The sequence below is a fragment of the Panthera onca genome, chromosome B3 (assembly GCF_046562875.1).
Source record: "Panthera onca isolate mPanOnc1 chromosome B3, mPanOnc1 haplotype 2, whole genome shotgun sequence".
Classification (NCBI taxonomy): Eukaryota; Metazoa; Chordata; class Mammalia; order Carnivora; family Felidae; genus Panthera; species Panthera onca.
Window position 1 is genome coordinate 58,095,006 of NC_138344.1, and position 13,081 is coordinate 58,108,086.

General features: G+C 40.1%; 1 protein-coding gene and 1 pseudogene across 2 annotated transcripts in view; both read right to left on the reverse strand.

Annotated features, from left to right (window-relative positions):
* The window catches only part of BLOC1S6 (biogenesis of lysosomal organelles complex 1 subunit 6), a 130,539-nt gene that overhangs the window by 56,655 nt on the left and 60,803 nt on the right, over positions 1–13,081 (reverse strand). The gene's annotated exons all lie outside the window — the stretch shown is intronic.
* Positions 7,493–8,461, reverse strand: LOC132669161 (cAMP-regulated phosphoprotein 19 pseudogene; annotated as a pseudogene).

Below are 13,081 nucleotides of genomic sequence, written 5' to 3' on the forward strand. Positions count from 1 at the left end.
TTGTGTTTAATGAAAGGAGCCTGTACTAAACAATGTATACCGTGTTTACATAAAGTTCTAGAACAGGAAAGACTGATTTATGACATAAACTAATCAAAACAATGGCTAGTTATGGGGGATAAGGAAAGAGAATGACTGGAATGAACAAGATGAAACTTTCCAGCGCAATTATTAGTCATCAGGAAAATACATACAAAGTGCAAGTTAGAACTACAATGAATTACTCCAACGAAAACTATGCACCAAGATAGGCATATAAATCAATGGAACAGAACTGAGAGTCCAGAAATAAGCCCACACATTAGTGGTCAATTGTTTTTCCACAAAATAGCCAAGACAATTCAATGAAAAGAATAGCCTTTTCAACAAATGATGCTGGGACATCTGGATATCCACAGGTAAAAGATGCAGTTTGGGTCCTCCCTTCACACCATACACAAAAATTAACTCAAAGTGGATTATAGATTTTTTAAAATGTTTATTTTGGGGGGGGGGAGGACATGAGTGGGGGAAGGGATGGAGAGAGATGGAGAGAGAGAGAGAAAATTCGTATGGAGCCCCAGTGCAGGGCTCAAACCAACAAACCATGAGATCATGATCTGAGCTGAAATAAAAACTCAGATGCTTAACCAACTGAGCCACCCAGGCATCTCGAATTATAAATTTATATGTAAAAGATAAAGCTACAGAACTCCTAACAGAAAAAATAGATGTAAATACTTGTAACTTTTGATTAGGCAATGATTTCTTAGCTCTAACACCAAAAACACAAACAAAAAAAGGAAAATAGGTAAATCAGAATTCAACAAAATTAAATGAAAAGAAACCCTGACAATACCCCATGTTGGTGAGGATTAGCAGTAACCTCTTATACTTTCCTAATGGAGGTATAAAATGGTATAAACTCTTTGGAAAGCTGGAGGTCTTACCAAGTTATACATGTAGCACTCCCATAACCTAGAAATTCTGTTAGGCATTTACCTAAAAGAAATGATGGATATCTATGAATATTATAAAATTCTTTTTGTGGCGAATGTTATTGACTCAGTAGCCCCAATTCAAGGAAAGCCCTCAGGAAGATGACAGCAAGGGATGTTCTGGTGCTGCTTATTTGGGGGAAGAATTAAAGCTAAGGGTCCCTCTTTGGAAATGTTTGTCCTTAACTACTCAGCTTAACTAACTCAAGATTGGTTAGTAAGCTTTAAAAAAAAAGAAAAAAGAAAGATATTTATTGAGCACTTAGTATATGACAGGCACTGTGTTATGTGGTTAATCTCATTTAGGTGCCACCAAAATCCTAGCAGTGAATACAACAGTAATATTTCCTTCATTTTACAAATGGAGTAACTAAAGAGAGTTTGCCCATGGTCACCCAGGTAAATTCATGATTATACATACCATGGCTAAAAGAAATGAATCTGTCTCTTTCATCTTTGGGTTACCAAAGTCCAGCACAAATTGATTATGTAAATGAATGAATGAATGAATGAACGAACTAGTGAATGGTAGAAGCACTTGACTGTCTGACTTCAGAGAATACACACTAGTGTCTCTATTCTACAGTAACTCTAACAGCCCTATTTTTAAGACACAATTTTTAATTTAAGGCTTTTTTTGTTTTGTTTTGCATATAGATACTATAGAGATATAGCTTTGACAAGCCAGTGAAATTTTTCTTTCAAAATTCTAAATGCTAGCAGGACCCCTGAAATTCACTTACTGAAAGTAAACAAAATGTAGTAATTACTTGAAGGAGTCAGTAGTAATTACTGTCACACTCCGTCAGCTGGGTTAATGTACATGCTGATAACAGAGGCATTTAAAATACCCTTATTAGTTAAGGTAAATAATGCCAGCTGCTCTAACAGATGCACCCTAGAATCTCCAAGTATTAACCAAAGTGTATTTCTCCTTCACCATACAGTCCTGTGGAGGTCAGAAGGTTGTGGGAGCTCTGCTCCTTCCACTGAATGGCTGTGCCTTCCTCTATTACTAGTATTTTTTATGGGGCAGGCTGGAAGGGCACATATCAGTTTGTTTACATTTTATTGGCCAGAACTCAGGGAGAAGGCCTCACCTAACTGCAAGCTGTTTGCCCCAGCCAAGAAAAGAGGACAAAGATAATGACATGGATACTAACAAGAAATGAGCAGTCTGTGTGGAAACACCCCAACCCCAGGGGTAGGGACCTCTCAAAATCCAACAAAAAAGGGATGTTAAGCCTACTATGACATCTGGAATATGCTGTTGCTGTTTAAAACAGACCAGTAGCTATTGACTTAATGAAAATATCAGATAAAATTAAAGTATAAAGGAGAATAAAATAATAAGCATAAAGATATCACAACTAGGTAAAAATATATGTATATTTACTGTTAGTCAAAAGGATCAGAATGTTTTTATATCTGAAGTTCTGTCCAAAGGAAAAAAGAGAAGTAAAGGAAGATGAATTACTCCATAATGGTGCTTAATCTGCCCAAAAGCTGGGCTAAAATGGGGATAACAGGGGTCAGTTGTTCCTGTTCTGGCTAGCAAGTGCTGTGTAACAAACTACTGCAAAATAAAAGTATGGGTCATGAATTTAAGCATGACTCAGCTGGAGAAATCTGTTCCACGAAGCATCATGGAGGACAACTTGATATTCATCTGGCAGATGGAGTGGTCAGGGGCATCCAAGATGGCTTCACACACATGTCTAGTATTTTGGCTAGAAATCCAGGCTAAGTGGAAACTGTTAACTAGAGTGGCTATGTTGACATCAGACAAAATAGAATTTAAATTAAAAATTGTCACAGGAGACAAAGAAGGACATTATACAGTGAGAAAAGGGTCAATATACCACGAAGATAAAACAATTTCAAGTATATATGCACTCAACATCAAAGCATCCAAATATATCAAGCAAACTGACAAAACTGAAGGGAGAAATAGACAGGAATACAATCACAGTAGGAGACTTTAATCCCCATTTTCAATAATGAACAGAACATCCAGATAGAAGATCACTATAAGTGAAAAACACTATAGAGCAAATGGACCTAACAGATACCTACTGAACATTCCAGCCAACAGCAGAAAAAAACATAATCTTCTCAAGGGCACATGGGTCTCTCTCCAGGTGAGATCACATGTCAGGTCACAAAACAAGTCTTAACAAATTAAGAAGACTGAAACCATACCAAGTATCTTTTCTTTTCTTTTTTTTTTTTTTAATTTTTTTTTTTTAACGTTTATTTATTTTTGAGACAGAGAGAGACAGAGCATGAACGGGGGAGGGTCAGAGAGAGGGAGGCACAGAATCTGAAACAGGCTCCAGGCTCCGAGCTGTCAGCACAGAGCCCGACGCGGGGCTCGAACTCACGGACCGCGAGATCGTGACCTGAGCCGAAGTCGGCCGCTTAACCGACTGAGCCACCCGGGCGCCCCCCAAGTATCTTTTCTAATCACAATAGAATAAAACTGGAAATCAACAGCAAAAGGAAAATTGGGAAATTCACAAATATGTGGAAGTTAAACAACTTTTAAGCAACCACTGGTTCAAAGAATAAGTCAAAAGGGAAATTAGAAAATACCTCAAGACAAAGAAAAATAAAAACCCAACCTACCAAAACTTAAGGGATGCAGCAAAAGCAGTGCTGAGAGGGAAGTTGATAGCAATAAATGCCTATATTAAAAAAGAAGAAAAATCTCAAGTAAGTAATTTGTACCACAAAGAGCCGGAAAAAGAAAAAGATTAAGCCCAAATTTAGCAAAAGTCTGGAAACAGCAAAAATTAGAGCAGAAATAAATAAAAAAAAAAGAAATGGGGAAAAATCAACAAAATTAACAGTAGATATTTTGAAATGAAAAACGAAATTGACAAGCCCTTTCACTAAGTAATATAACAAAGAAAGACTCAAATAAAATCTGAAATGAGAGGCAAAATAACAACTGAAAGCACAGAAATAGAAAAGATTATGAGACTATTATGAAAAATTATATGCCAATGAATTGGACAACTTAGAAGTAATGAATAAATTCCTAGAAACATCTAATCTTCCAAAACAAAATCAGAAAGAAATAGAAAATTTGAACAGACTAATTACTAGCAATGAGATTGAATCAGTAATCAAAACTCCCAGCAGGGGTGCCTGGGTAGCTCAGTCAGTTAAGCATCTGACTCTCCATTTTGGCTTTTTTTAAAAAAATGTTCATTTATTTATTTACTTTGAGAAAGAGAGAAAGAGAGCATGAGCAGTGGTGGGGGGGGGGGTGCAGAGAGAGAAAGAGAGAGAGAGAGAATCCCAAGCAGGCTCCATGCTGTTAGTGCAGAGCCTGATATGGGGCTTGAACTCACCAACCGCCAGATCATGACCTGAGCCAGAATCAAGAGTCAGACACTTAATTGACTGAGCCACCCAGGCACCCCAAAAAAATTCTAAAAAGAAAAACTCCCAACAAAGAAGACAAAAAAAAGCTCCCAACAAACAAAAGTCCAGGACCAGATAGCTTCACAGGTGAATTCTATCAAACATTTAAAGAAGAGTCAATACTTACTCTTCTCAAACTATTGCAAAAAACAAAAGACAAAGAAAAGCTTCCAAATTCATTCTATGTGACCAGCATTACCCTGATACCAAAAGACATTACAAAAAAAGAAAGCTACAGGCCAATATCTCTCGTGAACATAGATGTAAAAATCCTCAACAAAATATTAGCAAACTGAATCCACCAGTACTTCTTTCTTTAAGTTTATTTATTAATTTTGAGACAGAGAGTGTGCGCACACAAAGTGGGGGAGGGGAGAGGAAGGGGGTGGGGCAGAGAGAGAGAGAGTGAGAATCCCAAGCAGGCTCTGTGCTATCAGCGCAGAGCCCTATCTCAACCAACTGAGCCACCCAGTTGCCCCTGAATCCAACAGTACTTAAAATAAAATCATTCACCATCATCAAGTGGGATTTATTCCAGGGATGTAAGGGTGGTTCAATACTTGCAAATCGATCAATGTGATACATCGCATTAACAAGAGAAAGGATAAAAACCATACAATTATCTCAATAGATGCAGAAAAACCATTTGTTAAAAAACGCAAAGTACAACGTCCCCCCATGATAAAAACTCTCAACAAAGTAGGGCTAGAGGGAGCATACATCAACATACTAAAGACCATATATGAAAACCTCAAAGCTAACATCATACTCAATGGTGGAAAATCGAGAGTTTTTCCTCCAAGACAAGGATGTCCACTCTCACCACTTTGATTCAACCTAATACTGGAAGTTCTAGCCATAGCAATCAGCTGTAATTAAGCCAGGCATTCCTCTTCATGCTGCTCACTTTCACCCAGGACAGTATGTGAATGCTAAAACTATTGGTGAAGGCTTCAAGGTGCCATGAAAAGATGGGGATTTGAAGACCAGCCTGCTACTTATCATTAAATGAAAATCCACAGGAGACTTGGAGCTCTTTCAAACAAGAATGCTTCCATTCTGGCCTGGAACTAAAACAGGCTGGACAAATGGGAAGCATAGATGGACAGCATATGGACCCTAAGTGTGGACACAACACACAATATAATCTATGTAAATGACTCTCTACCAGGACATAACAACAGCTCAGTGACTATCAGAGATTCTAAACTGTCTTCATCTAAGTATTACTGTAAAAATCTACCATTTCTGGGGTGCCTGGGTGGCTCAGTCAGTTATGTGCCCGACTTCAGCTCAGGTCATAATCTCACAGTTCTGAGTTTGATCCCCGCGTTGGGCTCTGTGCTGACAGCTCAGAGCCTGGAGCCTGCTTTGGATTCTGTGTCTCCCTCTCTCTCTGCCCCTCCTCCACTCGTACTCTGTGTGGGTGTCTCTCTCTCAAAAATAAACATTAAAAAGATTAAAAAATAAAAAGCTACCATTCCCTATATATTTTCCTGATGGAGATAAAGAGGATCAACCAGAAGATTTGTATGATGAAAACATGCACCGACTTATATTCTCCTTTCTTAGCCACAATACCACACTTGTTATTTCCATCAAGAGCGTTGATATATCAGCTGTCCTCCAACTGAGTTTTGTTAGAAAAATTACCACTCAGATTAAATACATTGGATATGACAAATTTTGCAGTTTGCTGGCAGTTTGCTGACAGTTTGCATTTTAGCAAAACCTCTGTAACATTTCCCAAGTTATCTTAAGTGTTTATAAATTTAACTTCTTTTATTAAAAGCAATGATGATGAAGCACCTGGGTGGCTCAGTCAGTTGAGCATCTGACTCTTTTGATTTTGGCTTGAGTTATGATCCCAGGGTCGTGAGATCAAGCCCTATGTCAGGCTCAATCCCTATGAGAGGGATTCTCTCTCTCCTCTTTCTGCCACTCCTCCATCCACACTCTCTCTCTTTCTCTCTCAAAATAAATAAATGAACATTTTAAAAAATGAGTAAGTTCTAGAGAACTACCATACAACACTGTACCTATAGTCAACAATAATATATCAACACTTAAAAAGTTGTTAGGAGGGTAGGGGCAACTAGGTGGCTCAGCTGGTTAAACATCTGACTTTGGCTCAGGCCATGATCTCACTGCTCATGAGTTCAAGCCCTGTGTCAGGCTCTGTGCTGAGAACTCAGAGCCTGGATCCTGCTTCAGATTCTGTGTCTCCCTCTCTCTCTGCCCCTCCCCTGCTCACACTCTGTGTGTTTGTGTGTGTGTGTGTGTGTGTGTGTGTCTCTCTCTCTCAAAAATAAACATTAAAAAAAAATCACAAAATATTTGTTAGGAGGGTAAATCTTATGTTAACTGTTCTTTCCACGATAAAGTAAAATATAAAAAAAAATTGAATCACCAAAAGGATTCTTTGTGTGTGTGTGTGTGTGTGTGTGCGCAAAACTATTGTATTTACAAAAATGGCACAAAAATGAATTCAACAGTCGATGCACATGAGTATTTTATTCATCTCTTTAACAAAAGATATTCTAACACTATAGAACTGAATAAGAACAGCAGCTGTTAAGCACTAGAGTCATATAAGTTACACCAGATCAGGCAAATATTGCCCAAGTAAAATTCTATTGTTAGAGCTGAAACAGGTTTAAGGACATTCAAGTTCAAGCACAGAGATACAAATCTTTCAGAGCCCCATCTATTTTTGTTTGAAGAATGTGACCTTTCTTCCAACTTGTGGTCTTAAACTTCTGTTTTACAAAATCTAAAAGGAGGGGTGCCTGGGTGGCTCAGTCAGTTAAGTGTCTGACTTCGGCTCAGGTCATGATCTCACAGTTTGTGAGTTCAAGCCCCGCCAGGGGCTCTGTGCTGCCAGCTCAGAGCCTGGAACCTGCTTCAGACTCTGTGTCTCCCTCTCTCTCTGCCCCTCCCCTGCTCATGCTCTGTCTCTCAATAATAAATAAACATTAAAAAAAATTTAAAAAAAACCCAAAAGGAAAATGCAAAAGAAATTAATACAATAGAGGTTATTTTATTTATTTTATTTTTTTTAATGTTTATTTTTTGAGAGAGACAGAGAGAAAAAAAAAAATGGGTGGGGAGGGGCAGAGAGAGAGAGGGAGATACAGAATCCGAAGCAGGCTCCAGGCTCTGAGCTGTCAGCACAGACCCCAATGTGGGGCTTGAACTCAGGAGCTGTGAGATCATAACCTGAGCTGAAGTCAGAGGCTTAACCTACTGAGCCACCTAGACGCCCCATGGTTATTTTAAACAAGAGTAACATACAGAGCTGAATTAAGATGAATTAAAGAAAGCCAAAACATTACAATCATAAAACTTGCTTGTTACTTGTTGGAACCAGTCCTACACTAGGAGTTAGGTAATATATACAATTATTTTCAAGCAGATTACTTTATGTTGCTCAAACACGTTCTCTTTATCAGCGCACTGTTAAACTAATCAAAAACTCTCCACGCGTATATTTCCTTACAATAGCAGCACACACTACTGCTACCTGCAAAGCTCTCATTCTCAAATGACTTACTGAATGAAAGGAAATGAAAAGCAGAGAAAGAACAAGGAGAAATAATGAGAATTAGAAGATTCATGCAGTTCAGCTCTTTTAATCAGCCAGCCAGCTTGCTGGCAGCAAGGGATGGTTTCTGTGGAGGAAGTTTCTGTGGAGTGGGAATGCGGGTCATCAGTGACTTGTCTTAGTCAGAGCTGCAGTAGGAAGCTGCTTCCTCTTCAGTTGTGTTTTAGCCAGGTTGTAATCACTGGCATCAAAGTATTTTTGCCCTTTCTGCAATCGTTTCCTTAAGAAATCTAAACCTCCAGGCTTTTGTCCCAGATGATGATACCTTGGTCTTAATTTTGCTTCCTCGGCTTTCTCTGGACTCGTCACTTTATCTTCCATTGCCTTCTACTCCTCCGTGGAGGCTGCCTTGGGGACCTCCATGGACATACTGCTTCTTCTTCCCCTGCTTCTCTTCATCAGAAGGATTCTATCAAGTATCAGGGTTAAAGACTCCAAGTCCAGGCCTCTACAGTGTGGGATACATACCTTGTTATGAGATACTGGATTTGGAGATTTAAACCCCACACACCCTTGGTCAAAACCAAGCAAAGGAAGGAAATGTAACAATACAAAAAAAAAACAAACAAACCATGAATCAGACTTGGTCAGCTCTGTGGTGACATTAAGGCCTGAGAGTGGAATAATGCAATTCACAAACTTCTCTTTTGTAACAATATTTAGGAACAGTGAATGTCTTCACTGTAAATCAAGTGTAAGATCCTGACACTTATATGTAACACAGTGCAATCACATTTGGCTGTTCTGTGACAAAGAGGAAAAGAGGGAACTCTCAGAATCGCTGTAGCTTTGAACCTGCAAAATATTCTGCACACTTTCATATTCAGTACATGCCCCTCAAAAAAAAATCAAGCCATATATAGAAGTGAATGCAGTGAATCATCAGAATCCTCCTCTCCTCCTCACCCCTCATCCCTACACTTTGGCATCACTTTGATATGTATCCTTCCTGTTTGTATGCACATATACCTACACGCAGTATATACATGATTAGGTATTATCCTAACCACATCATTCTTGATTTGCCTTTCCTACTTAAAATTTCTATTGGCTACATAGTATTACATATGACAATTTCAGCAATCACTCATTGAGGGGATACGTTTCATTGTATTTCACTTCTTTTTTCTATTTTTAAACTATTATTTTTAATCTATACAAGTAAAACTTGCCCATATTTTTAAAAATTCAGACCGTATAGATGTGTGTAAAATGAAAAACAAAAACATCTCCTACCTCCCATCCCCACCAACCACATCACTGCCACACCCATTACTCAGAGGTTTTTTATCAATACTTTCTGTTTTTTGGGTTTTTAAATTTTTTTTAACATTTATTTATTTTTGAGAGAAAGAGACACAGTGTGAGCAGGAGAGGGGGAGAGAGAAAGAGAGACACACAATCCAAAACAGGCTCCAGGCTCTGAGCTGTCAGCACAGAGCCCGAAATGGGGCTCAAACTCTCGAGCAGTGAGATCATGACCTGAGCTGAAGTCAGATGCTTAACCCACTGAGCCACCCAGGGGCCCCAATAGTTTCTGTTTTAAATTCTACTACTGTTTACCACCAAAACTATATGTAATATATTTACACCCTTTTTTCTTGATTTATCAACTATAGATATTAGTTATTAACTCCTCATAATGAAAAATTAGGACCGTTTTATTTAAATTTGTAAATTCAGGGGTGCCTGGGTGGCTCAGTCAGTTAAGCATCCGACTTTTGATTTTGGCTCAGGCCATGATCTCATGGTTGGTCCTGGAATCAAGCCCTGAGTCGGGCTCCACACTGATTGTCGAGCCTGTTTGGGATTCTCTCTCTCTGCCCCTCCCCTGCTCTTTCTCTCTCAAAATAAATAAATAAACATTTTTTAAAAATTAGTAAATTCAACACATGGATGAAAATGAAATACAGCATTTAGCTATTGGATAAATCCAACCTGCTGCTAATAACGAATCCTCTTTTGCGGTAACACAACCTGGTTGCTACAAATACTAGTTTAATTTGAGAAATACAGTAGTTTAGTAATAACTTGGATTTAGACACCGATAAACTCCTTCAGGGGACGGGAACGCCTCAGTTCACATCATGGTCCTGCTGCAGATTAACTCTGTGACTGTAAACACATTGCTTCACCTCACAGTGCCCTAGTTCCCTATCTCTTCAGGTAGGAATGATAACTATATCTCACAGATCTGAATAAGAATCAAATTAAATAAATTGTGCCTTTGAAAATGAGGCATCCTTAGTGCCTTTCCCTTTAGCCATCTGTGCCATTCCTGGAGCTGGTGCCCGGCAAACAAGGCAGAGCCCGGCAGATAGGTCAGGCCACGAGGTCAGGAATCCTCCCTGTGCCCATGCCTTACTGCTTCTCAGGTTTCAAGCCCCTAAGAGATCTGATGGGAGGGGGGTGCCAGCAGGAGTGGAAACTGAACCAGCATTTGAGTTAGCAGGGTCTCTCATGTACCCCAAGAATGGGCAGTCCTAAAGCAAAACTAGAAGCTGCAAGCGGGAGAGATAGATGCCTGTTGCCAGGGGTGGTAGCAATAGAGGCACCAATCCCCTCAGCCTGGAGCAGGATTTAAGTATCTGACGGGGGACAGGGAGTGCGATGGGAGCAGCCATGGATGTAGGAATCAGATTTCTAGGTTTCTGAGATAGTCCCAGGAATTAGGTCCCGGGACATGAGAGCAGAAGGGGAGAGAGGAGCGCCTGGTTGCAGACAGGAATATGTCATTGCCCTGGGTGACCCAACAGTCTTACATCGACTTAGCTCTCCACCTTGGCTTCCTCATTAACTTAACTTGCACGAGGTAACCTGACGATTTTGTATTTCTTTCTGTAAATTATTGTCATTTCCTTTATTGTTTTAATTTTCATGTTAAGAAAAATTTCAAACACACAGAAGTAGGGAAATAATATAATTAGTATATAACACATATAATGTACAAAGAGTATAAAATACCCATTAACCAAATTCAATCATTATTATCAAGATTTTCCCACACCTGCTTCACTTAAAAATTTTTTTAAATGTTTATTTTTGAGAGAGAGAGAGTGAGTATGAGCAGGGGAGGGGCAGAGAGAGAGGGAGATACAGAATCTGAAGCAGGCTGCAGGCTCTGAGCTGTCAGTACAGAGCCTGATGCAGGGCTTGAACCCACAAACTGTGAGACCATGACCTGAATGGAAGTCAGACACTTAACTGACTGAGCCACCCAGGTGCCCCAAAACTAAAATATTTTAAAGCAGATAGATAGACCCAAGTCACTTCATCCCTACTCATTTCAGTATGGATCTCTAAAACATATGTACACTTTCCTACACACCCTCAATATTCTGCTTTGTATTTATTACTTTCTGTGAGCTAGTTAATAGGAGATGAATATATTCTCAGGGTGTCGACAAAATCAAGTTTCTGACTCTGATGCACAGCGAACGCACTGAGGTGGATGTGCCTGTAAGGACTCTTCTGGTCACCAGGATCCCTTTGTGTGAGCGTGGTCTGAACTACAACAATACAGGCACTCTCACTTCTCATGTGCGTACACACGCACACACTGTGCATACACACACACACACACACACACACACACACACAAAACTAAAGCAGAAATGAAAAAAAAAAAACAAAACAAACAAACAAACAAACAAAAAAAACTAAAGCAGAAATGAAGTAAGCACCTTCTACACAGTGAAACAGGCTGTCACTGCAGCAATTCTGGTAGGCCATCAAGATAAATGGGGATTCTACCCAGACAGAGAACACCAATGCAAAGGTATCATCTATGCTGGCTTGGGAAAGAGAAAACAAGAACGTCAGAGAGCTAGGAAAGTACTGGCTGTTGGAAAGGGACCCGAAAACCATAAACCACACTAACAGAGGCAGTATGTCATGCCAGAGCGAAATTCTGCTGGTTCCACCTTATCACTTCTATCCTGGTGTGTGAGAATCTCATTAATCTTCCCTTGCCTTCCTCGCCATACCCACTGACCTCCTCCTGACCCATGGGTCCCCAAGGCAGTGATTTCATAGGCAGTTCTTCTCTTTCCCATCCTTTCTCTCCATCTTCCCTCCTCTCCAGATGCCTCTTTTATTAACTACCCAGTGCCTTAATTTTATTATTTCTTTCTTTCTTTCTTTAATTTTATTTGAGAGAGAGAGAGAAAAAGTGCGCACATGTGTGTAAGTGGGGGAGGGGCAGAGAGAGGGAAGAGAATTCCAAGCAGCCCCACGCTGTCAGTGCAGAGCCTGACACAGGGCTCAACTTCACAAACTGTGAGATAATGACTTGAGCCGAAATCAAGACTCAGAAGCTTGAACGACTGAGCCACCCAGGTGCACCCCCCACCCCCAATGTCTTCATTTTAAACTAATTTTAAGCACTAAAGACACATTTCTTTGGCCTAAGACACATTCAACACATAGCACAGTGTCTGGTATACAATCTCTGCTATGATCTGAATGTGTGTGTCCCCCAAAAGTCACCAGTTGGAATCCTAATGCCGAAGTGATGATGTTAGAAGATGATGGAGACTTTGGGAGGTGATTACGACACAAGGATGGAGCCCTCATGAATGGGATTCATGTTCTTACAAAGGAGGTCCCACAGACCTCCCTACCCTTCCTACTCTGTGAGGACACAGTGAAAAAGCAATGGCTATGAATCGGGAAGAGGGTCCTCACCAGAAGATGACCCTGCTAGTGCCTTCATCTTGGACTTTTTTTTGTTTGTTTATTTATTTATTTTGAGAGAGAGAGAGAGAGAGAGAGCAAGCAGGGGAGGGGCAGAGAGAGAGAATCCCAAGCAGGCTCTGCACTGTCAGCATAGAGCCTGACATGGGGCTTGAACCCACGAACTGTGAGGTCATGACCTGAGCTGAAACCAGGAGTCAGATGGTCAACTGACTGAGCCACCCAGGTGCCCCTTGATCTAGGACTTCTAAGCCTCCAGAACTGTGAGAAGTAGATTTCTGCTGTTTCTATGACACCCAGCCTGTGGTATTTTGTTATAGCAGCCCAAACGGAGTGAGATAGCCTGTTGAGAAATATTGGTTAGGGGCACCTG